The sequence below is a fragment of the Anser brachyrhynchus genome (genome assembly GCF_964034855.1).
Source record: "Anser brachyrhynchus genome assembly, chromosome: 1".
In the NCBI taxonomy this organism is placed as follows: Eukaryota; Metazoa; Chordata; class Aves; order Anseriformes; family Anatidae; genus Anser; species Anser brachyrhynchus.
The window spans coordinates 176669608-176696067 of NC_137694.1; the positions used below are offsets into that span (position 1 = coordinate 176669608).

The following is a 26460-nucleotide window of genomic DNA, read 5'->3' on the forward strand; positions in this document are numbered from 1 at the left end:
AATCATTGTACATTTTGTAGTCTTTGCATTTAGAAAGTATACAAAGTATTACGCCAGCAGTATAGTTAGGAAATACTTTTCTTTTGCCTGATATACGGTAATCCATTTTCTAGATCTTATACAAAGCTAAGCAAACAGATATTACAAGCTATTTAAAAGTGAGATAGTCATAATGAAAAAAAGAAAAATTACACCAAGAGCATGAAATTTCCTTAAATAACTGACAATTTTACTTCATGCCTAGGAATTTTGCTGTTACATGTAAATACTGTATTCATCACTCTGAGCCACAAGATGCATTTTTGCAAGGAAACCAGGGCTTAGTCATTGTTAATTATTGGAGGATTTGCTGGACATTTAAGTGGTACCTGTTACAAAAAGATGAATATTATCTAAGCAGTATGAAAACAAGGGCTATATACACAGATAAGGAGAGCAGTTTAAATTCCATTTTAGGAGTCATGCAAGTATGTGTCAACCATAATAATTATCATCACAGGTTAGAAGGTTGCAAGAGACCAAAAACATGTTTATGGATTTGTAATCTCTAGTGGCCACAGGTGTCCAAATGTGTTTATTTATTTATTCTCTTCAAAAGAGGGAAAAAAAAAAAAAAAAAGCAGAGAGGGGAAGAGTCACGACTAGTTAAATCTGAGCAATTCACACTTCAGACTTCAGTGTTGAGATTTTGGTAAGGAACAGAGGGTGAGCCCTTGAAAAACTCCCGGCCAGCTACTGTAAATACTTCTTTGCAGCACTGAAATCTTAAATAGTATTTTTCTTCCATTTAACCATTCCAGAGGTTAAGAGGTGCCCTGCAACAGTTTACACTCTCCCACTGTCCATCTCTCCATCTCCCTCCTTTGCTTTTTTTTTTTTTTTTTTTTTTTTTTGTACTTAAGATTTCCAGGGGGAATGGTGTCTATAAATTAAACTAACAGGCCACACTGTTATAAGATTATTGTCTAAGTGAAACAGATTTATCATCTTCATTTTTTTCATTTCCTGTACTAAGATTTCTGTTAAATGCATATTATTCATGAATGACAAAAGGACTAACAAGTGGCTATTTCTCTCAGGGGCACGGGAATCAGTACATTAAGAATGTGTTTATTTCTCAGCTAATATTCTTCACCAGTAACTGATTGTGCTTTCTGCCAGATTTTGTACTCTGCTCTCTAAAAGCTGTATATATTATCAGGTGAGGTTGCACGTGTTAATCCACTGAGACCAATGAAAGCTACTGCCTCTCTTAACACCTCAGGACACTGGTGTTTTTCATCCATCTCTTGTCACCTTTCACTTCCTGGCCCCATGCTTGTGTGTTGGTTTGAGATTGCCATCTAGAAGTACAGTTACCTGTGTTGCAAATGCAAATTAGAGATCCATGGAGAATTTCACCTCTCATAAAATCTCAGTTTAAGGCACCCTGGATTGAATTAATCATTATTAGTGCATTGCAGTCTGCTTTAATTAATACGGTCCATTAACATATAATAAAAATTCAGAAATGTAATTGAAAATTGTCAAAAGAATCTATCTAACTGATAATAAAAGTTCTATGCCCAGGTGATATTTTCAGTTTTAAACACATAGGAACAGCATTAAATATCATCTGCTTTGAGTACATCTGCTTTCATCTGGAACAGACCCCAGGTGAGCACTGCACACATTTACCACTAAGCTTCCTTCTCTTCACAGCCCCCTTTCTCTGGGGTGTAGAAGCTGTTGTGTGGTTTTGGACGAGAGCATGAGAAGCTTTCTGTCTTTGGGTATATGATATTCTTTCTTTTTTCTTTTTTTTTTTTCTTTTTCAGTTTTCCTCTGTATGAAATACAAATGGCATGGTTTGACAGTGGCTGCAATGACATGGGAGCACTGTGCAAGCAATGCTATTTGTGGTGTTCTCTGATTACAGACTCTCGTAAATGAAAATGATGTGCCTCTTTTTCACCTGTCCTTAAAACATATCTCGGGTAATACATAACATGGGTAAAGGGGCAGACTGAGGGTTTCTTTATTCTGTTCTTCTCTCTTCTGTTTTTTTGAATTGTTTTATTTCAGTTTCCACATATGTGAAACAGAGTACTGAAAAGTAAGGCACATCACATCACTGCTGCTGCAACAACTGTGGAGACATCCCTGCCTTAAACTCAATTTGACTTTGGTAAAACAGATCTGAGTATGTTCAAGCACTTACCTTGCTTCCAGTCTGAAGTTTTCTGCCTGTGTAGTACTCCACAGTGGTTATACTATATCTAATATCTCAGTTAAACTCTTGCACTGAGATGCCTCCAGGAGCTGCAATCACATCAGGGGTAGGCGTTACCAGTATCAACAACTCCAGATGCTGAGCTAGGATAGGTAAGTTAGAAACTGCTTACAAGGCTCCCGGAATTCTCAACTGAGAGAGGCAGAAAGACAGGTATAAAAGTAATTCAAAAAAAGTGACTCACAAATCTAACAATAGTTAAACTCTTAAATACTCTGAGTTTTATTCACTGTGATATATTAAACAGAGCCAGGGACCGATCATTGGCTCTGAGTCCAGTTAGCAGCAGCTGATTCATAACCCATGCTGTTAATGCTGGCCCACTCCAGCTAGTTGGAGGCAGCTAGCTGGAGCAGTCCAAAATAGATCAAGTGGTGAGCGCTAGCTCAGTCCACAGGGAAGCAGTGTGGACAGTTGGGGTCCAGCACTCAACCTGGCTCACTTTTCTTTAACAGCTCTTTCTTTATTAAATTATGAATGCATCTAGGTCTACAAATCCCACCTACCCTGAGGCATCTGACTGAAGTCACAAAGTTGCCTTGTTCAGTTAAGCTCCCCTCACAATTAATAGAGAAAAACACACATCTGAAAAGCAATTCGTCCTATCATCATATAGGCAGTGTCATAAGTCTGAAGTTAAATAAAATTAATACATGTCCTGTTGCTCTCCATTGACTCTGGAGGAGCCAAAAAAGCTTCTGTCTTTTATTATGTAGCTAGTTTTGGACACATACATTATTTCCTATTGGCCTAAATTTTATCTATCATCTATATGCCTTTCCCTTAAATGGGTGTTTTAGCCAAAAGGATACAAAAATAATAGGTAAGATGGAGAAGTTTTGCTGACTTTTTTATTTATTTTTTTAATTTATTTATTTTTTCCTGTGGTATCAAGATCTGGTAAAATAAGGACCAAATTACTCTTATAAGTAGTGGATTGCAATGTCCCCGTTTACTATAATCTTATCTCTAACCACTTACACAGTAATTGTTTGACAAAAGACTGACACTCTTCTCTATTTTCTGGTTGTGATCCTGTAGGATTGCAGCCATTAAAGAATCATCAAGCAGAAGAAGTGCAAAGTCTTTGTTGCCCATTTGTCAAGCACCTTTATTAAGGTTTCTCTTTTTTTCATTTACTTGTAGCACACGATTTCTCCAGTAACGATGCGGTGGTACTTGATTTTCTTTCTACTCGACAACAGGCTTGATTAATTTTTTTAAATGCCTTTTTGGATTTAATTTCCTTCTCTTGGATTAGCAAATCAGACTGAGGAGAATTGGAAAACAGATGTCTACTCTTTTTCCACAATATTCATATATTTAAATTCTTGATTAGAAAAACTGGACATATATATCTTGTGAAGCTATGGGCAAGTAAAGTATTATTTAGCATTTGGACCAGTCAATCAAGATAGTATTAGATACTTTAAAAATAAATAAGCTTCAAGTAAAAATGTTGATCTCAAGCTTAAGAATTCTCTTCAGTGTGTTAGTTTCCAGAGTCTTTAAGCTTTTATCAGTTTATATCAACATGAAAATGTCATTGTCCATGTCTCATTATGAAACATGTTCTTAACTGTACCTGAGGCTGACTTTATCTGCCTGTATAGGTTTTGAACATGTTTTTCTTAAATTTCTCTCTTAATAAATAATAATTAAGAAGGAAAAACAAAAACAACAACAAAAAATATTCTGTTTGAAGTGCACCTCCCTTGTTTCGTAGCAGCCCAAAGGGCAAAAGACCTGTATACTAGGTCCTGTTCATCCAGCTTGAGGTCTTTTCACATATATGACAGAAGACTGTTGAAGTGTATGACTGGTACATTAAGAGAGATGATAGGGAAATGGGCTTAGACACTTTGATTCACACACCTTTCTGGCTGTCATGAGCCCTGATTTATACTGGAATGTTGAGATCAGTGGAAGGGCAGGGAGGGAGATGTCTGATTCTCACATGAGGGGACATACGTAATGTCTCAGAAAGTGTGTTTATTTCACTCACCTTACCATATTCCTAGATTAAAAACAAACAAACAAACAAACAAAAAACCTTCTGTTATGTGGAAATAAATCACTGTTTGAATATCCTGTCATCCTGTTATGGTGCTGAGCTGTAAAGAATATGTTATGTGTGATCCAGTTTGTAGCAACAAAAAACTCCTTGGTGGCTTTGATAAAATTTAGTAAATCCAGGAATTTGCAAAACTGAACTCCAGTGTTTCAACAGACCTAGTTAAAACCCTCAATGGAGTGAATTTTCATGCACTAGACCCTAATACTGCAATTAGACTCGTCTGTACAGACAGGAGTGACATTCACCTTCATTTTGCTTGGGGGGACAATGGAGGATTGCACAGTTCATTGTCATTTTTTTATTAAAACAGATAAGAATGGACTCAGGGTTGTGACCCTTATATTCAGTCAGACCTCCAAAAATCACTCAGCTGCAGAGATAACATTCAAGATCACCCTCGAGGCTGTGCATGCTCTATAGCAAGAAAACCAAAAAGCCTAGTGAAAATGCTAAACGAATACTTTTCCTGGCTTCATCCAAATGTTCTTGCTTTATGTACCTGTCTAGTAAGATCAGTTCCAAAAGTTTTGAAGTAAAGTGGAATTTGGACATCTTGTTTTACTTCTGGTAACAATAATAAATAATAGAAGCATAATAGCACTGGGCTGTGAACTCTCCTCCAGTTATGTACTGTACAGACACATCAAATAAGAAGGACTGAGAGATACTGAAAATATTCATTAAGTAGCAATAATCGCATTATTTGTCACTTCCTTTCTGTAGTAACACAGGAGAAGTTGTTCCATTTACTTATCTTTAGGTACATGTCTAATGCCTCTACCTTAAGATGTTAACTGCATTTTAAATTGAGCAGTCTATTCAGGGCTGAATCAATATTTGGGTAGTTGTCTATAATGACAGCAGTGAACAATAAATGTCCATGAGGTCAAGCAATACTGCAGATCATTTTTGATTGCAGAAGCTACAGAATGAGGAACATAAGTACAATGAAGGCTCATTGTCTCCATGGGCTGCCATGCAAAATCCTACACTCTATGAATAAATAAATAAATAAATAGATAGATATAAATTGGAGGCAGTAGTTGGAAAATGGTGGTGGAAGAATGACTTTTCTTATTCCTTCACATGATCAAGAAAAAGGAGAGATTCCTCCCTCTGATAGGAAATGGCTCTTCCCTGTTTTAAAACAACAAACAAACAAAATCTATGTGTGCTTTTTATTTGTTTGTTTGGCTTCTGTATGCTCCCTGAAGTACTTGGTAGTTCCTCTTCAATGAAGGGAAGTTGAAGGTGGCCTGCTGCAGTAGTGACAGTCTTCTCTCTCTTGACTCTCTCTGTCATCTTCCCTTCCTCTCCACTCAAAATCCTATATCCACTTTGTACTGCTATTCCTTGCATTTAGCACTCCATCTTCTTATAAATTTCACTCACTTTTCTCCTAGCTGCCTGCCACAGTTTGTTGAGGAAGGGATTTCAGTGGGACAGTGAACTCTTTCAGGCCCTTTAAGTTGACAATGAGATGGAAAGCCATGGAGTGCTGATTCAGCATTGTGGAGCAGGGGCTGCTTTGCACAAGCATCTAAACAAGTGTCGTTGTCTGCTGAAAAAAAAAAAAAAAAAACCTGCATGAAAATTACACAATCCATGAAATTTATTATACCCGCAGTTCGCCAGTTGACTTCTTCCTTTGAATATGTTATTTTGGCTTCAAGTGAAACAATATTTTAACACATGTACTTCTACACGTAAAAATCCTTTCAGATCTAATTCAGATAATGTTCCATTACCTATAGTAAATGCCTATATGTCAAACATTAGAATTTCTGAACCTTATTTGTTCATTTAAATCATGTTTTTGGAAAGATCTTACAGTTTCTCCAATCTGCTGTTGTTAAGAACATTTGCATTACAAAATTCTTCAAAACCCTTAGTCCCTAAATCTTCTTTGTTGCTGTGATTTACAGCTTCTAAATAATTTGCAGAATGCAATTTGTAATTAAGTGCGTTATTACTCACATATGCAAATTCTAATGAATACTTGTCATGATTCTTCTATTTTTAATAACATTAATACTGCTATGCTGAAAATTTTTAAAGATCAGACCAATTTTTAATAGGTCAGTGTTCTTTTTATAATTACCTGACTCATTTATTTTGTTTGCCTTTGCATTAATATTACTTGTTTGCTTTATTTGATGGTGCTATCAACAGAGGAAGTAAACATCTCCACAGGTTTGGTGCAGAAAATAGTAGTAAATTTTAACCTCTGCAACATAATGTAGGTATTGCAAAAGAAAGAAAAAAAAAGTGTGAATAATTCTTTCTTTTCAATAGGCAGGGAAATTTTATAGAAGAGTAGAAACGTATAGCTATGCCATATAGAGAGACATATTTCTACATCCACAAATGTCAGCAATAAACCAGCTACGTTAGAAATAGCAAAATCATTCAAATTTTAATTGCGTGATTTAAATACAGTCACTTTCATGTTTGTGTCTTAATGCAAGGCTTCAGTTTTTATATCTCAGACTTTGTAAACTCAGTCCCAAATCAAAATTGAATCACATCTGACCAAAATCATGTAAATTGATCTGGTCAAAATATCATTAAATCATCCAAATTTTCCTTTCTCACAGGTGGGATCAACAACACCTAAAATATTTCTTTAATCTGCTCTTGAAAATCTTTCATGATCCTACAGCTTCCGAGGCAATCTGTTCTAGTGCTTAACTGTCCTGGTATTTAGAAAGCTTTTCTTAAAGTCTAACCTATTTGTCCTTACCTGCAATTTAAACTCATTGTGGTTTGGCCTATTCTCTTGTTTGAAGACTGTTACCAGGTCTCCCAAAGTATTCTCTTTGCAGAAATGAATGGTCTCAGTCTTTCATTACAGGTCATGCATTTCTAACTGTCTGATCACTATTGCTGTCTCCTGCCCACCCCATCCACTCGCCTCCAGTTCCTTTACAACTAGTTCATATCTTTCCTGACTTCCATTGTTTCCATTGTGCCCCAGTAAACATAAGTATTTAATTTCGAGCCTTGGAGCCTCATACTTCATATGCCTTTCATGCTGCACTCCTATTCATGCATCCTGGAATGCTATATACACTGCTTTCTAGGTAATGCAAAAGTATGAATTTCTATGAGTATGATTCTGCCCTGGAACATTACAGCCACTTACTTCCTCTTGTGTTGGAACTGGCATCGTGAGGGAAAAAATACAAGGTTTATTGACTGGGGAGGGCACCTTGCCTTTGATGACAGCATTGAGTGAGACTGAGAAAATTGTTGACTGCACTGCTAGCACTTTCTGTACATTTTACCTAATTATCCTGTTATGCCTGTAAAAGAGTCCAAGAGTCATTGGAGTGGAAGCCAGAATATGGATTTTTTTTTTTCTAAATCTGTTGATCGCCCTTTTTAACAGGCTAGAGAATAAAGTTCCATTCTCAATTTTATATTCTGTCACTTCTTTCTGTGCTTCTCTAGCCACATGAAATTCATATTCCTGACATGAAGTGCATCATTTCTTGAGGCAGCAGAAGTGGAAGAGACATGCTACCACTTCAACCTTACTTCTTAAAACAGCTATGCCCTTTATTCTAGTCTGGACTGTCCAGGTTTGAACTCCTTCTGGATAAAGAGGACTGAAATGCCTGTCTTTCATTCCTCATACAAGCACTGCAATCTCATTTATCTAAAAGGATGGCTGTTCCCTGGCTGTATAAAACTACTTGGATGAAGTTGATTGATGTTTTTTATCTTAGGCGAACTCTATGTCGCCTAAGTATGTCTAACAAATTAATTGATGCCAGAAAGGCTTAGGTACAAAAATGGACAATAAGGAAAAGAATATATTTTTTTCCTAACTTGCATAGGATGCATAAGAAAAGTATCCTTCAGTTGGGCTGGGGGGGGGGTGAGGGGTGGGGGGGGATAGATGTGATAGTATGAGAACTTAGAACACTATATTAAGAAGCCTCTTCAAAATACAGGCATTTACAGCAGGACTGCCTGGCTGCTTACTACATTTTAAGTATCTGAATTATGCCTTACTTACAAATGAAGTACCCAATGGTGTATCTGATCTTATATTAAGAATGTCATATGACCATTTCAAGGAAACACTGAATCCTAAGAGGAGCAGACAAAACCTGGAAGCTTCTTCACAGGGGTAGGAACATGGGATTCAAATTGCACTTACAGATATTTCATCTTTAAGAGCTTAATTCTGAACTCCAAAGATGAACGCATTTGTGGAAGTGGCACAGGGACCTGTCTCAATATCATGGATTGATTTTTCTTATATGAGAAAAAACCTTACCAAATTTTTAAGTGAATATAAGAATAAAGTCTTGTCTTTTACAAGGAAAGGCCGACTCCAAAAACATTCCAATCGTAACGATAGTCTGCACTACCTAGAAACATGTGCAGACATTAATGGCTTTTGTGGGTCTTAATTGGTTTAATAAAAAGAGCTTTGCTGTCCATAGCTTCATGAGTCATCATGAAACAACTACCAACATTTGCCTCCAATTATGCTGCATTAGTAATATACAGGAATCAAATACTTTACTCAAGTAATAAGAGTCAATTCTTTCCATCTTTAGTTTAGGTGACTAACTTCCTTTTATTGGATTTCATTGGATTACTCAACGAGGAAGTTATTATTCAATAAAAAATGTGACAACATTGTCAAGTTTTTGTTTAATAATTGGGTAAAATCTCTGACCACAGAGGTACTGCACTAAACATTTTCTGGTCTGTAGACATGGACTAAAACATGTGGAATAAGAAATCAACTGAAATTGTTCATTGTTCTAAATTAGACTGCTTGATTGTACTTGCAATACTATGTGAAGGTATTTCAGGTTGTATTTGACCTTGATTTTCATTTAACGTACAAGGAATAGTTGAATAGTTGGAATCTGTTGCAATGAGTCGCGTTTTTTTTTGTTTGTTTTTTTGTTTTTTTTTTATAAGAAATTACATCTTCACTGCAGCAAGTATGGAGGGTCAAAGCCTTAGCTGATGAGAATTAGATGCAATCAATGAACTGTTATCCATATTCATCAGATGAAGATCTACACTAGAAATTTAAATTCTTATTTCCCAGAGTGTATTCATGCAAATCAATTTATTTTGGCAGTGTAATCAATACCTCTGCAAATAAAGGATATTTACCATAGCATAACCAACATACTCTGGAGGTCATTACAGCAATTTCATATTTGTGTTTCATCCATTATTATCAGGTAATATTACAAGATTCACAATGATTTCACTTATTTCTGGCAAATTAAATTATTTCAGTGTGATACATTTAAGAAGATCATGGGAGATTAGACCCATAAGTTTTACCCCTGATATGGAACCTGTTCAGATATTCATACACAGTGCTCTCCTGCAACACCTTCTTCGTTTTTCACCAATTACTTATTAATTTTGACTGTAACCCAATGTACTGGACACAGTGCTCCTGTATTTTTTCATTTTTCAGCCTATCAAGACTAATCTTTCTGAAAGAGTTATTATACATTTTTATTATTATTTATTTATTTATTTATTTTAAGTTGGTAACTTAAGAAGCTTGTTCAGCACAGGAGAAGTTCAATGCCTGAATTTGAATGTTTTAAATTAAACCTTGATAATTTTCATGTAAGGTGATCTGCCATGTTGATGCTGAACATTTCACTGGATATTTCAAGTATGAAATTTTATTTATATCCTGCATTCCAAAGAACGATTAATTCTGTAACAGCAGATAGTCACTGAAATACCAAGCCATTCTACAAGAGGAAATGGATACCAGAGTTTGATATGACTAACTTGAACATTTAAGTAAGTTCTGTAGTTCACTGAACTAGTTACAGTATAGTACTAATGGTCATGAAATCTGTCTTCCAGTTTCAGCTGTTAAATAAAAGATAGTGGTTCACCATCTGAGAGAGATTTCTGAAAAAAAGACCACATAAGCTTCTTCTACCCTACCCATGTAGTTCCAGAAGTTACTCGGAAAACACTCTCAGCTCTATTAACTGTATTACTGAATCTGCGCATTCATGTAGCACCTTTGGTCAGTCAGGACCTGTGGCTGAGAGAATCCTGTGTATACTTTGTAGGAAATGAAACAGCATATCATCAAGGCATCAGCTAGTGATAGCAAAGCATTCAGCCATCCATTTAATAGCTAGTTTTTCAGTATGACTGGTGAATTTTAACATGGGAAACTAAGACAAAGTTTTCTCTGCAAACAGCTGGGATTTTGTAGAACTTCTAAAAACACTAAATAAAAAAGGCAGATTACTTACAAGTATATATATATTTAATTCTCTAAATTTGCAGTAGAATAGTGCATGTGGCGGAGAGAAACTGAGTACATTGTTTATAGACCTTACTGTAAACCACATGAAACTCAATATATTTCTCACATGAATTTCATCATGAATAAGTCCACTGTGTATGCCTATGACAGCATTACCAGTACTGCCAGCTAATATGTAATATGACATTTGGCCTCAAAATGTTTCACACAGGGGTCAACAGCAGTTGCCCTATTTCTTTCGCAGTGTAGAACTCTTCTTTAGTGTTCATTGTTTAAGGCAGTAGTTATTAGCTGTTCAGTGAAGCATGGACATTTCATGCAAAGTGAGGCAGAGAACTCAAGTGAAGTAGTTCTGCTGGTCTAAGGCTCCTTCCACTAGCCCAGGTGTCTCTGCACTTTGCTCCTGGAATTAGAGTCAGGAGAACCAAGATGCCTAACCTCACTGTACAAGGAAGTATAAAGTCAGCATTTCCAGTATAAGGAAGAAATTAACAAACTGGAGGGATTCCAACATGTTTTAGTCCATGTCTACAGACCAGAAAATGTTTAGTGCAGTACCTCTGTGGTCAGAGATTTTACCCAATTATTAAACAAAAACTTGACAATGTTGTCACATTTTTTATTGAATAATAACTTCCTCGTTGAGTAATCCAATGATATCCAATAAAAGGAAGTTAGTCACCTAAACTAAAGATGGAAAGAATTGACTCTTATTACTTGAGTAAAGTATTTGATTCCTGTATATTACTAATGCAGCATAATTGGATTCCAACAGAGAACTACTAAGATAAAGGGCTGGACTGGGCATTGAAGCATATGAGATAGCTTGTTAAGTTGAGAGAGCTGGGTTTGTTCAGCCTTAAGAAGAATTTAAGGATAGGGATCTAATTCCTGTCTTCAATCATTTAATGGGACAGCACAGTGAGGATGTAGTCAGATTCTTCCTAGAAGAGCCTAACAAAAGGATAAGGGGAACAGACAAAGGTTTATTCCAAGTTGCCATGTATGTAAAGAAAACACTTTCTTACAATGAGAGCAGTCAGAGACTGGAAGAGAGAGAATTAAACCCAGAGGGTCTAAGGAATCGCCATTCCTTCTCCCTACTGCATCGCCATTCTTGGAGATACTCAAAACTCAACTGCACATGTTGCAGGGCCCTGAGCAAGCTGACATTATATTGGCCCTGCTTGGAGAAGAAATGTTGTACCAGACATGTACAAGTGTCCTTTCCAAACTAAAGTATTCTGTGATTGTTTGGTTTGAATCTTCTCAGGACAGCTTTGCTGCAGTTGTCAAAAGGGCATCTCAGCGAGCTAGTAGATAGTCGGGTCTATGGTAGAAAAAAGTTTTGAGAAGAGACAGCCCAAAGGCAGGAAAAGCAACTCTGAGAAGGAGATGGCCCCCCATAGCGATGCACAAGACAATCCAAACTCTCAAGAAAGTCTTCAGAAGAAAGTCTGGGAGGACTGTCATAGGTTTCATGATGGATGTGACACTGCATGTGAAGTGAATGACTTCTAAATTTACACAGCAAGATTTCAGAGATAAAGAGGTGCTATTGTTTGCAAAGTGCACTATTATATGTAAGCCTTAAGTGAACGATGATTCTTTCAACTAGTTACCAAGGATTACCCTGTTGCAGTAGGGAGAAAGTAGACTGATACCTAAAGGAGGAAAGTGGAAGCAATATCTAGCAAAGACAAATGTGTGATCCCTGCAGATCCTCTCAGTGAGGTCTGAAAGAGCTGAAAACAGGTTTGAGACAGGGAACTACAAGAGAAAAGAATAAATGTACAATTCAAAACTCATACTGAAATTGTGCTCAGTAACATACACAAATGCAGGTAAGGTAGATTGTACCATTGCAACACAGTTGGATGTACAAGTGCAGCAAAAGAACCATTGTTAATTTTTAATATTAGGCACTAGTAGCTTGATTTTTTAAATGTTTTTCTTTGTTTATGTTGGGATTTTTAAAGAGGAAATATTTCCAATCAGATCTGCCCTTCCTATGGGAATGTGCTCAGGCTTACAAATTTGCAGTTTCTTTCAAGCCAAGTAACTCTTTTAGGTGAAGAATCTACACTGACAATTATTTTCTTTTTTAAATCAAGAAAGACTTCTAGTGGTTCTCACTAATAGGTTACTTATATGTCTAGCACCTGAAGCATTCAACATCAGCTGAACCAGCTGACTTTCATTGTAAGACTGTGTCTATTACTGTGTCAGTCTTTCCTAAATAGCACCTGTAACTGGAAAAATTGCTGCAATAAGTCATTTGAAATAGCTGTTCAGTAAAGTTTATAATAGCCAGAATACACTGACTGAAGATGATACCAGTGATGTTTCAGAGAATATGTTTGAAGGCCTTGTTAGGCTGAACTTGATGGGAAGGAAATTTAGGTCATGAGACCACAAGGATTCAAAATCGTGATAATGAGAGAGGGGGTCAGGTCTCAGTGATAGCAGTGAGAAGCAAGTGAGAAGTTTACAGTGGCAAAAAGCACAACGATATACTTTGGAAGAGCTGAAGCAAGATTTAAGTAGGTGGAAACATCCTGTTTTTTCAGAGGGATGCAAGAGAAGACACTGGGGATAGAAATATGACGAGAAAGGCATAGAAGTTAGGGTATGAGACAGGTTTGTTCACTTGCAATATTTTGGTCTTCTCAGGTTAGATGTTTTCTTTGTCAGAGGTATAATTATCAACTGTTGGCATAAGTTAACATCTAATACATTGCTTTTCTTTCCATGTTTCTAGTATTACTAAGATGTGTGTTGGTTTTACCCAGTTGGGCAGCTGAGCTCCATCAAAACTGCTCTCTCATTCCCCCTCCTCAAAGGAAAAGGGGGAGAAAATACGATGCAAAGGGCTCAAGAGTTGGGACAGGGAGGATAACTCAACAATTAATGTCATAGGCAAAACAGACACAGTGTAGGGAGATTAGAGAAATTTATTACCTGTTACTAACAAGCTAGAGAAGTAAGAAACAATGAAGAAGAAAAAAAACTAAAAACTTCTTCTCCCCATCCACCCTCTTCTACCTCCTCCCCTTGAGCAGCACAGGGGAATGGGGAATGGGAGCTGTGGTCAGCCCGTAATGCTTCGTCTCTGCCGCTCCTTCACAGTCACTCCCTGCCCCTGCTCCACGTGATGTCCCTCGCAAGGGATGCTGTCTTTCCAAACTTATCCTGTGTGGGCTTCCCACAGGCAGCGGCTCTTCAAGAACTACTCCAGCATGGCTCCATGCCACGGGGTCCATCCGTCAGGAGCAAACTGCTCCAGCACGGGTCCCCCATGGGCGGCAGCTCCCCCCAGACCCCCTGCTCCTGCGTGGGCTCCTCTCCACGGGCTGCAGCTCCGGCCCGGGGCCTGCTCCTGCGGGGGCTCTCCATGGGCCGCAGCCTCCTCCAGGCCACATCCACCTGCTCCACCGGGGGCTCCTCCACGGGCTGCAGCGTGGAGATCTGCTCCATGTGGGACCCATGGGCTGCAGGGGGACAGCCTGCTCCACCAGGGGCTTCTTCACAGGCCACAGGGGAACTTCTGCCCTCCTGCCCTCCTTCTGCACTGACCTTGGGGTCTGCAGGGCTGTTTCTCACTCCTCACTCTCCCAGCTGCTGTTGCACAGCAGTTTTTTTCCCCTTTCTTAAATCACCTTTCACAGAGGAGCAGGCAACATCATTTATTGGCACAGCTCTGGGTAGTGGTGGGTCCCTTTGGAGCCAGCTGAAACTGGCCCTTTAAGATGAGGCACCATCTGGATTCTTCTTACAGAGGCCACTCCTGCAGCCCCCTGCTACCAAAACCTTGCCAAGTAAACCCACTACAAGATGTAATTTTGCAGCTAGAAGACTTCTTCCAGCAGTGCAGCTTTGAAAGTGTGATTTTCAAATGCTTTTCAGAACTTATACCTGTTGAGCAAGGTTCTTTACCTCGTGAACTTCCACATTACTGTGCTGAGTGAAATAGATATGTTGTCCTTTAAGGACAGAGTTTCATCCATAACACTTAATTTCCGACCTTTTTGGTTTTCACATTTACTTCACACTGACCTAAAGAATACTGGCATTAATAAATGTATTTGCATATTATAAATCCATAGCCTGAATCATCTACGCAAAATCATCTACCCAAAATTAAAAGCCATGGCTGCTAGACATGGCTGCTAGACATGCATAATGTGGCCCCATGGCACTGTTGTTTCTCTAAGAGCATAACACCAGAAGCCATACTGTGGTATTTTTAACAGTAAACTATGTGCAAAGTGTAACATGCAATCTCAATTTGAAGACAGTAAACATGAGAATTTTCATTGTTCTGTTAATTTAAAATTTGACTTTTAATTCGTTAAAAAAAAAAAATCACTCGGACTTAAATCTTATGTCAAGTTTCAGCATGCTATGAATTTTTATGGCCAAATTAAAAGCCCCTGCATATGGGATTCATATAATGAAAATGCTGACAGCACTTTAACTGTAATAGCAAGAACAGACACTGCTATAACATGAAAAGAACTTTTAACCAGTAGAAGGGTGAATCTATAAATAATTATTATGAATAATACCTTTCTCCTTAGTTACATTCAATCTGCAAATCATAAACTCATTCTTGCTAGCAAAAAAAAAAAAAAAAAAAAACAGACTGGATTGGATTTTTATGGGCTTTTTTTGCCTTTTTTTTTTTTTTTTTCATTGTGTCTTATCATTCTGCATCTGTACTGACTCTTCCTTTCAATCATTTCATTTGTGATTGCTCAGCTTCATGTTTACTATATTTTGTCAGGTTTAAATGTAATATGCTTGAAGTTTATTTTGGGAGTCCCATGCAGCTAACCAGCTCAGAACCTGGCTTTCATCTTAAATGAGCAAAGTGAAAAGGCAGCAGAAAATGGAGGCAAAGGAGAAGAGAAAAAGTAATTTATATTTCTGAAGTGGCTAATGCTCTAAGAGTTATTCTGGAAGAGAATACCTCTCTCTTCAGATAAGTACTGGCAGCTGTGCCATCTGCAGAATAGAATACCTGCTTCTGAAATATACAGTGATATCTGTCATGTATTTACTTGCATAAGGTAAACTCTACTTTCTTCTGCTGGATTCATCCTGATTTCATTTACTCTGCTTTGCAACTTTCCTTGTGTACAAATTGTCAAAATTTGACTAATGGTCCTCTGGGAGTCAGCTGGTCATTAAATCTTTCCTTTCTCAAGCTCCTGTGGCTTTGTCGAACAGTTCTGTCATTCTAGTAACCAACTGAATTTAAATTATTAGTTTTGTTATTTGATGGATCATTTTCTATAACATAGACAAGAATTATAGCAGCAGCATGGTAAAAAATTGGACTGAAGAGGCGGGGGAGGAAAGCTTAATTTATTTTTTATTCCTCCTATGAATAAGAGGCTTAGATTTCCCAGTATAACCTGAGAAATATGAAAAAAAAAAATCTACCTGTTTATGTGAGCAATAATTATATATTCTGTGTAAGGAGAAAACATTCTGCTGTGCACTGATGAAGACTGTTAGTCATTTCATCATGTTCTGCAGCATTGCTCCTCCTGACTGCACACAGTACTAATAAAACAAGTTAATGGAGTTTATTCTGTCACAAACACTACAATTTCAAAGAGCTGATTGCAGTCTATGGGAAATCAGTGTCTAACAGCCTCTTAAAGATGTACAGTAGCTTTAATATATTATCCTGCAGAAGATATACATTAAAGCACTCTAGTTAGATATGTAAGAAGATGTGGGGAAAAGTAACAACCTTCCAAACTCTTGCTAATTCACAGTCCATTTTATACTGGTAGGATCTGTATACAGTGAGAGCTCCTCCATGCTTCCAGTGTTTACAAATTCACCAAATGATAGTTTGTCTGAAAGTCAAATTAGCTAGAATACAGAAATGAGAAATTCACATTATATAAGATGCATTTAAAGCAAATTGTACTGTTTAATAAGTAACTTGCAGCTTGGATTGATGTTGATAAAGATGTACAAACCAAATGCTGTTTTTCAGGCTCTGAAATTGCATGTTATTCATACTAAAATACGAGGCTGATTATAAGATTCAATGGTAATCAGACTGAATTAATAGGAGCCCTTTAACAAACCTTCATTTCCTAAAGACTCATGACATTCCCTGTAAGTAGGCATTGAGAAGGAGTACTATTTCAGGAAATAGATTTCAATTGTTACATGAAGATTGAGGTATATTGGTTCAGTTAATCAATAGAACTTCCTAATTTAAAATATTGTTTAATAGACATGGAGATTTACTAAACAATAATATCTTCTTCCATCCCTTCATTCTAATTCCCATTGAAGTCTAAGAAAAAGTAAAAATGAAAAGAGGATATATCATTGTTCACTAGACCTTAGGATCAAAGAAATGCATTTCCACTACAGAACATTACTATTTTACTTCACTGTCTCCTTGTCTTTACTCTCTCACTTTCATATGAGACTCATCTATTTGGCTCATAGAATACTAATTAAGGTTAGGAGATCTTAGGAAAGCTAAAACTTCTTAAAATTTCTGAACTTGGAATTTCCTGATGGAGGCAGATACTAGTGGGCAGATACTTAGTATAAAACATAAGTGCACTGAAGCTAGCAGAAGTGCAGCCATAGCATTGGAGATAAGGTCAAGAATTTGAAGAGGGAAAAAGAAAAATAGAGTTAGCTTACTACTGACCCAGACGTACCATTAGCAGAATGTCCTTCATTCTTGTTTGCAATGCATTTTATGGCTTGGTGGGAAATAGGGACAAAAGAGAGACGTCAGCAGCAGATGCGAATATAAAATCTGTACACTGTTAAACATATGGCCTACAAACAGAAAAGAGATGATGGTATTGCCTTTTCTGTAACAGAATTTCTCTTATACACATGACATGTAGCTAGCAAACCCCATTTGCAGCCAGTACGCAGAGAATCCCTAGGATACAGTAAATGTTGCCTGTATAATTTTAAACATCTTAAAAAAAAAAAAAAAAAAAAAAACAACTAAACTGCTTTTTCTTTTTTCCTGTGCTTTTTTCAAGGTTAAGGACATTTTCTAAACAGATGTAATCCTATATATTCGAAAACGTTATTGATTTCATTTCCATTGTTTCATTTTGCACAATGTAGAGTCTATCTTTGGATAAAATATATGTAATTTCAGAACATTCAATTAATGATGCATTTAACACTTTATACTTTTCAAAGGTTTTTAAAGTGCATAATATTCTTTAAGCCATTAATCTTTCAAAGTAATTCAATGCTTAATACCTATTAAGTATCCCTTGTTCGCAATTTTAATTACTAATACTTTCTGTAAGTATCTTATGTCTGTGTAAATTTGCCTTGGTTATATTTAACCTGCAAAACATATATATATATATATATATATTTATTTATTTATTATTTTTTTAAGTGCTTATATGACCACTGGTAGTTCACTGGGATATTGATAATGTAATATATTCTCCACTCAGATATATTGTCAAATCCTGAGTAAGTTTTCTGAAGTGCAGAATTTCAAGCTTCATACTCCAATGTTAATGTGCAACATTGCATGTATAAATCAAGATCAAGAAAAGGTAAACAAAGAAGCCTAGTATCTCACTGGATGAAAGTTACCATACGGACTGAAAAGAGGATTACTCAAACCTTCTGTCAGAAGATGGCACAAGAGGTTAGTGTCCAGGTAGAATAACAAGAACTGTGCTCACAGCCACTGGCAGTCTGATATGTCTATTGTTCATCATTGTACCCCTGCTTCAGCTCTCATTCTTATGAGTCATGAAAGAAGTAACAAGAACTTCTGCCTAATACTGTTGAGCAATATTTATGGCAGCTGTTGAGCATAAGTACAGCATTAAACACTAGTTTAAGTCCCATTGACTTCAGTGCAGTTTAAATGTACATGAAGAGTGGGGTTTAAGATGGCATGAGGATAGTGTCTCCAGTGCAGTTGTACAAAGTAACACAGTCATGAGCTGCAGGTCTAGTGCTTTCCCTTTCTTCTGATAGATTAGCTTCACCGTAAGTTTATACTCACATAAACACCTTCTGCTATGTAGCTTGCAAAGAATTGTAAGATCTCTGTTTAGATATTGATATTTAAGTGAATAAAACTCATGAGATACAATTCTATAGGCACTGTAGGAAACACAAGTATAGACCTCTGTTTCCTGACAAAGCTTGTAGTTATTGTATCCATTTTAGAATGGTATAATTCATCCTCTCTCAATTTGTAAGGAAGAAAAAAGTATATAATAAAAGGATGCTCCATTAGTTTTACCTTGACTACAACTTCAATCACATCTACACTATCTACTGTTTTGTTTGTTTGTTTTTGTGTGTGTGTGTGTTTTGTGATGGTTCCATTAAGCATGAAGAACAGTGATGCTGAGGTAACTAAAATTTGAAAAGAATAAAATTACTAACCGATAAATATTATTTTAGTAATTTTTAATTAGAATACAGCAATAAAATACTGAAGGTAGGGCATTATTTTTTTATTCTTAAATAATACTGTGGTTAGTTCTCAGTTTCTGTCCACCCATAATAAATCTTGAAGCCTCATTTAAAGAAATGGGAAAGTAATTGACCTACCAAATGTCTTTATGGGAATGACAAGGAAGATGTCCCTACAGGTCTTTACTTGCTGGTGGTTCTGAAACTCCTTGCACAGTATTAGGTTGGATTTTTTATTTTTATTTTTAAAGTTTCATCTGTTATGCAAGGATTTCCCTTGATACTTAGGTCCCACAGATCCATCTTATCTCAATATGTAGATAATTCCTTCTTCCCTTTCTAATAAAGCTGTGAAAATGAGGCACTAGGGAGATGAAAGTCCCATTTGAGTCCTCAAACACTCTATACAACCCACAGCAGAACCTTTTATTTCGACATATCTGTAGGAATTTGTCACACATTACTGAAATCCTCTAAGGGGAAGTACAGCAGCTGTTTAACAATACTTGGCATCAGGCTAAAATGTATTAAGGCAGGAAGTGATGAGCCAAAACATATCAAATTGAACTGCAGGGGCAAAGTAGGTATGCAAAATGCAAATCCTCAATCAGAATTTGGCCAATCCACTAGGACTAAAACTGCTACTCTTGCAAATAGCGCTGTGGAATTAAAACACAATTGTGGGTATGCTGGATAGAAGTCTTTCTAATCCCTTTGTTCAGGAACTTACTAAGAAATATTGACTGTGTAGATACCAGACAATTTATTGAAGCTGTAGCCCTAGGGAGCTAATGCAAGTTGTAATGCATTATGATGTTCTGCTCTGTGGCATTAGTGCAAAATATATACCCTATGAGAGTCAATCTTAAATGCATTTTTCTAATGTGATGAATCATAGTATATAAGACTTAGGGTCTACTTCATATTTTGAAATCTTCTTTATCTTGAAAGTAGGTATTGTTTATGTCTCCCATGCCTTTAAAAATTACAGACCGTTTGGATGCATTATGAATTATACAGCTTAAATTAAAGACTTTAAAAATATAACAAAACTGAATCAATAGGACTTTTGCATGAATCTTAGCTAGAGATTTGAACCATGGCATGAAGAGAGATGGAGAATCAATTGTACTAAGAGATAAAAGAAGGTGTTTCAAATGGTTAGAACTGTTGTAAGGTAGACTAACTTTAGCTGTGTTGTGGCTGTGCTAAGTAATAGAAAGAAGACTGGTTGCAGATGAACTATAAAGGACTAGATGTATTGGAGAAAGTACTGAAAATTACGGTTTAAAGTGAAATATAGAAAGGAGGACTTAACCAGGAGGGATGGTATGAGGGAAGTGTTTCTTATTTTTCTAAGTAAGAAGGCAGAAGAATTGTGCAAATGCTGAAAGCGGTAGTGCTGGAACCTAAATTTGCAGTAGTGAATGCAAGAAGATGGTGCTGAGAACTGTTACAAGTTCGAAACAATCCATGGTGTTAAGTACAGAGCAAAAGGAAAGCTGACAGTCAAGGAAAAAACATGTCATTAGTGACAAATTATTTATCTCTGAATTACTTTTGTTTTCTGGAAGTTCACAGGAGAAAATGTATTTTATGACCAAAAACATGATGAAAGTACATGGAAGTCATATTCAGTTTACAACAGGAAATGTTTTAGAATCATGGATGAGGAATTTTCTTTTTTTTCTCCTTTCTTTTTTTTAATTATAAGAAAGATAACAATTCAATAGAAACAGGCAGCAGCTGGTAATGAAGCCATTGCTAAAAGTTAAATAAAATAAAATAAAATAAAATAAAAAAGAAGCATAAGAAGGATTCAGACAAGTAAAATTTAACATGTAAAATACATATGACACAAGGATAAAAGGAGTGTCCTATGTAGAATCTCTGCCCCCCCCCCCTTTATTTATTTATTTTTTCCCCAGATAATATGCATTCTAATGTAAAACCAGAACTTCTTAGGAATGTCGCTGAATTAATTTCCATTGGATGAAAACACATTTAAAGCAGGTTGTTCCCTACTGCTCACCAAAATGCCATTTGTAGCCAGAATTCATTAAGAACTTTTCCATTCTTGATTAAAACAGAGAGGAAAAGCAAATATGAAATCTACCTAACACAAGCAGCTAGCTGATAGCTTGCTTTTGCTTCTCCGAGGCTGTAGTATAGTCACTGTACATGATTCTTGCTTTCAGAGTCTACTTTGTTCAAATGCTCTAAAGAACATTTAAGAGGTCATAACTTCAAAAACAAAATATTTCAAACCTTTTGTAAAGTGCAACAGGAGTTACTATTGGCATGCAATGAACCCATAGGTGTCACTGAACATTGGTATCAAGAACAGAAATCAGTGTATGTTATAATCAAAACATTAAACTCAGAACTAGAATTGAGAATGAAAATCTAATATTGGGTTGTGAAAGCACATGCTCAGTACTACTACAAAGGGGATTTATTTGAAGATCTCACGGAACAGCTAGCAGTTCCTTTAAGATTACTTATACTATATGTTTGCTTAGTGCTTCCTCGAAACCATTTAAAATTTATAATTGTTGTAACCTGAGAGGCAAGAAAGTACTTCACAGGCAAGTGCAGAAGAATAGTAGAAAAATGTGGTAAGTAGTCATGATCATCATTAAGGTTTTAGAGGAGGAAAGGACAAGAAAAACTGAGGTTGTCATCAAAAACACAACTGCCCAGTAGCAAAAGGTGCAAGAGAGAGAGGACGGGGTAAGCCACTGACACCCTGTGGAGCCATATGAAAATCTAAGTAATTTACAGCTGCACAGAAAAGGGCTCATAAGCTCTGACAAATTGCAAGTGTGTTCTTATGGGTTGGCGAAAGAAGAAATAAAGAGTTGGAGAAATGCAGACAGCTACTTGGGAACATAGAATTTATATCTGGGAGCCAACTAGAGTATGCAGTACCTTCAACAGCAGCTCTTGGTAAGTGCTGATTCTTAATGGGAATTACTGAAACAAGATCTTCCCAATCACTATCAGACATATTTCACCTTACAGACAAAGAATATTGGCTAAAATACCCATTAAGTATTTGAACTTTACAGTTCGTTTTAGCTATACAGACAAAAAAGAACCAATAAAATGCTAGAGACTGACCTTATGCTCCTTTCTTTACAAAAGAAAGAAACATATTCTGTGTAGATGAATTAGAAGATAGGAAGCCACGGACTAGAGTTTAACTAAAACCACTGTTCTTCACAAATTACACTTGTGTGACAATAGGGATCCATCAAAGTTCAGTAGCATAATGCACAATGCCATTTTTTATTTTTCACAGAATCACAGAATCGTCTAGGTTGGAAGAGACCTCCAAGATCACCCAGTCCAACCTCTGACCTAACACTAACAAGTCCTCCACTAAACCATATCACTAAGCTCAACATCTAAATGTCTCTTAAAGACCTCCAGGGATGGTGACTCAACCACTTCCCTGGGCAGTCCATTCCAATGCCTAACAACCCTTTCGATAAAGAAGTTCTTCCTAACATCCAACATAAACCTCCCCTGGCAAAACTTGAGCCCATTCCCCCTCATCCTGTCACCAGGCACGTGGGAGAATAGACCAATCCCCACCTCGCTATAGCCTCCTTTAAGGTACCTGTACAGAGCGATAAGGTTGCCCCTAAGCCTCCTCTTCTCCAGGCTGAACAATCCCAGCTCCCTCAGCCGCTCCTCGTAAGACTTGTTCTCCAGACCCCTCACCAGCCTCGTCGCCCTTCTCTGAACTCTCTCAAGCACCTTGACGTCCTTCTTGTAGCAAAGGGCCCAAAATTGAACATAGTACTCAAGGTGCAACACAGTACTCGAGGTGCAAACACAGTACTCGAGGTGCTTGTTTGTTTGTTTCTTTTTATAGAAAAGACTTCAGTCCTTTTATCTTTCCTCCTCCTGCTTCTGATTATTGTCTCTATTTTATGGTAATGGTGCTAAATGCTAATGAGGTCATCCCTGGACCTGTCTCAGTCAGCCTTTTTTGGCACAATTATTTCTGGAGCTGAACAAACCTTGTGGGATAAATGAGATTAATACAGCAGGAGACACATTCAGAGGTTCGTGTAGGAGATTCCAATGATAAACCTTGACACAGGTTTATCTGCATTGTTAATATGTGTGTGTGAGGGGTATTATCTTCTGCAGTTAAGTCGCGTGGAGGCAATAGTTCTAGTGGGTGGCTTTCCCATTGCCATGACTATGAGAAGGATCTGTCTTTTTCCACCTTTCTTGAGATTATTTTTTTATTGATGGACTATAGAAGTATAAGGAAGGCTAAGAAGTTAAAAATTCAGGAGAGCTCCAAAATGAACAAGATTCTGTATTAATATACATACAGAGCATATGAAGCTGTATGAAGCAGTCATAAGGTGCAAAATAAAAACAATTTAAAGGAACCTCCAAAGATCAGGCAGATGTGAATTTGGACCATATTTATTTTATTTATGTATTTTTTTGCAGTGTGGGTTGTGTTGTGCTATTTTAAGAGAAAGTATGGAATTCTGAGCTGACTGATCATGGGTCTGGTTAGGGTTTAAACAAATTCTGATTGTCTAATTTTTTGTATCTTGATTCATTTTTTAAATTATTTTTTTTCCCCTAACTTTTCATATCACCTTTTTTTTTTTTTTTTCCTTTGGGTGGGGGGAGAGGGGAAGAGAAGGTTTGTTTTATTGTTTTTTTCCTCTTTTTTTTTTTTTTTCTTTTTCTTCACAGGGTATTGCTAAACTAAGATAGCATATAACCTATTCATTTGTCCAAATCCTTAGCTGGGCTATAGTAACTTTGATGACCTCTTGTGAAATAGAACTGACCTAAAACATGCTTACTCTGTAAATGAGGTTTATCTACCAGTTTAATGTCCAAAAGGAGTATCACAGTATCACACAGATTTCTAGGTTGGAAGAGACCTCAAGATCATCGAGTCCAACCTTCGACCTAACACTAAGTACTCCACTAAACCATATCGCTAAGCTCTACATCTAAACGTCTTTTAAAGACCTCCAGGGATGGTGACTCCACCACCTCCCTGGGCAGCCCGTTCCAATGCTTAATAACCCTTTCGGTAAAGAAGTACTTCCTAACATCCAACCTAAAACTCCCCTGTCACAACTTTCGCCCATTCCCCCTCGTCCTGTCACCAGGCACGTAGGAGAACAGACCAACCCCCACCTCGCTACAGCCTCCTTTAAGGTAACTGTAGAGAGCGATAAGGTCGCCCCTGAGCCTCCTCTTCTCCAGGCTGAACAAGCCCAGCTCCCTCAGCTGCTCCTCGTAAGACTTGTTCTCCAGACCCCTCACCAGCTTGGGAGGCTACGTATGGCTATATTATCTCACATCTGTTTGTTGCTGACCTCCTTTTGGTTCTGACCAATGAATTAGATAGACCTTCATTCTAATCCAATATGACAGTTGTACTGTCCCCTCTGTTTTGAAAGATTTTTGGCTGGTGAAGAGATTGTGCTGAAGCTCTTATGTCATTCCTATGTCCAACTCCAGAGCAGGAAATAAGGATAGAGAACTGTAACAACACAATAATGTTTAACTAAAAAGTTAGTTGCTAGTCCCTGCTGGTTTAGTGCAAGTGTCTTTTGATATGCACATTTGCTACCCCTTCCCTCAGGGATTTGTTAAGTATTTAAGAAAAATATGTATATATTCACCTTTTTCATTAAAGCTAAATGTTAAAGAAAACAAAATAAACAAACAAACAACAAGAAAGCAACCACACTAAGCTAAATCCATCTGTGTAAATGTACTGATTAGCTCTCTAAATTGGGAAGCATGGAGATTTATTGTTGTGCTCTTACCCATTAAGCTAGGAAGTAGCTGCCTCATCTTCCCTAATTTGCAGCCAATTCCTGACTCAGGTTTTCCTGACTTGATCAGTTCAGAGTCAGCAGAAGTGTTGTAAGAATAAGGGCAAAATATAAGCTGAGTAAGGACTCCACTCTTGATCTACAGAGAGAGAGAGAGAGAGAGAGAGAGAGAGAGAGAGAGAGAGAGAATGATTGTAAGATGGACAGTCCGCTATTTTTAATGGAAGCAATTTATAACAGAAAATATTCTTGGAAACTGAAGGTCTTTTCCTTTAAGCCGCTGTAGATTTCACAAAATATTTGGCAATCTAATCCTTTCTCTAACAGATCAACTAGAGAAAAATGAACCCAGAGTTAGATAATGTTTTCAAAGGTATGACTTCTGGCTCTGTGCACACTCTGTACACAGAGTAGACCTTAGACCATTGGCAGGTGAAAAGACTATATATTATTAATGCCACATCATGGCTAGTCATAGAGCCAAAAGACCCTTATCTTTTTTGCTTTCCTCAGTCAGAAAAAGGAAGAACATGAGCTGAGGCCCACATTCATTCCCACAGATATCAACATCAAATTCTCACTGAACCTAAAGTGGCAGAGCCAAGCATTGTATGAGCTCCTTTTACTTTTACTCACCTCTCTTCCTCCGGTTCTGAAGGCTTCATTTTATATGTTTTTGTTTTGTTTTGTTTTGTTTTTTCTGATATGTCATAGCTTCCCTCTCCCTACTCCAGAACATGGTTCCTACAATACAGAGGGAAGGAGGGTGAGAAGAGGGCAAGCCTGCCTTTTCTTTCTAGAAGTTGATAACGCTTTCCTCTGAGGTAATTGAACACTATGAGGTGTGCTCTTGCATATTACTTCCTTTCCTAATTAAATTGAATGTGATAGTGAGAGCAGGTTGACATTGTTAAAGTAAATGATCCAGGGCTTTAGTAATGAAGACACATCCAGAGTGAAGTTTATTGTTTTAATTTTAATCCTGAACAACCCAAATACTATTGAGTAGGTTGTTCTAAATATCCTGCAGTGCATTTTCCCTGTGAACTATAGTTCAACGTTACATACAAAATCATTTATAATAAGTTGATTTGTGGATTGAAATGGCTTATTTATATGCAGTGTGAATTGATATAAAGTTTTTACTGAATTTTCTCCATAATAACCTGTCATTAGCCAGAATTCCCAAAGTGGGAGAAAAAGGGCTACACGCTGGAGACTAAAAAAATGCAGTACTATGTCCCATCTGCTTGGATGGGATCCTTTTTTATATGAATTTCAAAATTAGTAATTTGATTTTTCTTGTCTTTAAGCCAGAAAACAGATTTGGAGAGAGGCACCAAGGATATTTAAAAATTGGGGGTTTTATCAAGTCTGGGAAACATGAAATATTCATTTATATTTGAAAAATACTTTTTTAAAACAAACTAAACCAAACCAAGCCAAAACAAAACAAAACAAAACATATATTTCTATAAAGTCCTTGCTTACCTGCTTATTACACAGTATATTTTGCCTTTCT

At 37.0% G+C, this 26460-nt stretch overlaps 1 long non-coding RNA gene across 1 annotated transcript; it reads right to left on the minus strand.

Annotated features, from left to right (window-relative positions):
- Positions 1-5513: 5513 nt before the first annotated feature.
- Positions 5514-25720, minus strand: LOC308187595. The gene is made up of 3 exons (XR_013944814.1): positions 25575-25720; positions 24930-25077; positions 5514-5910 (listed from the first exon to the last, which is right to left on the minus strand). It is a non-coding gene; the product is annotated as an uncharacterized lncRNA (long non-coding RNA).
- Between the last annotated feature and the right edge of the window lie 740 nt (positions 25721-26460).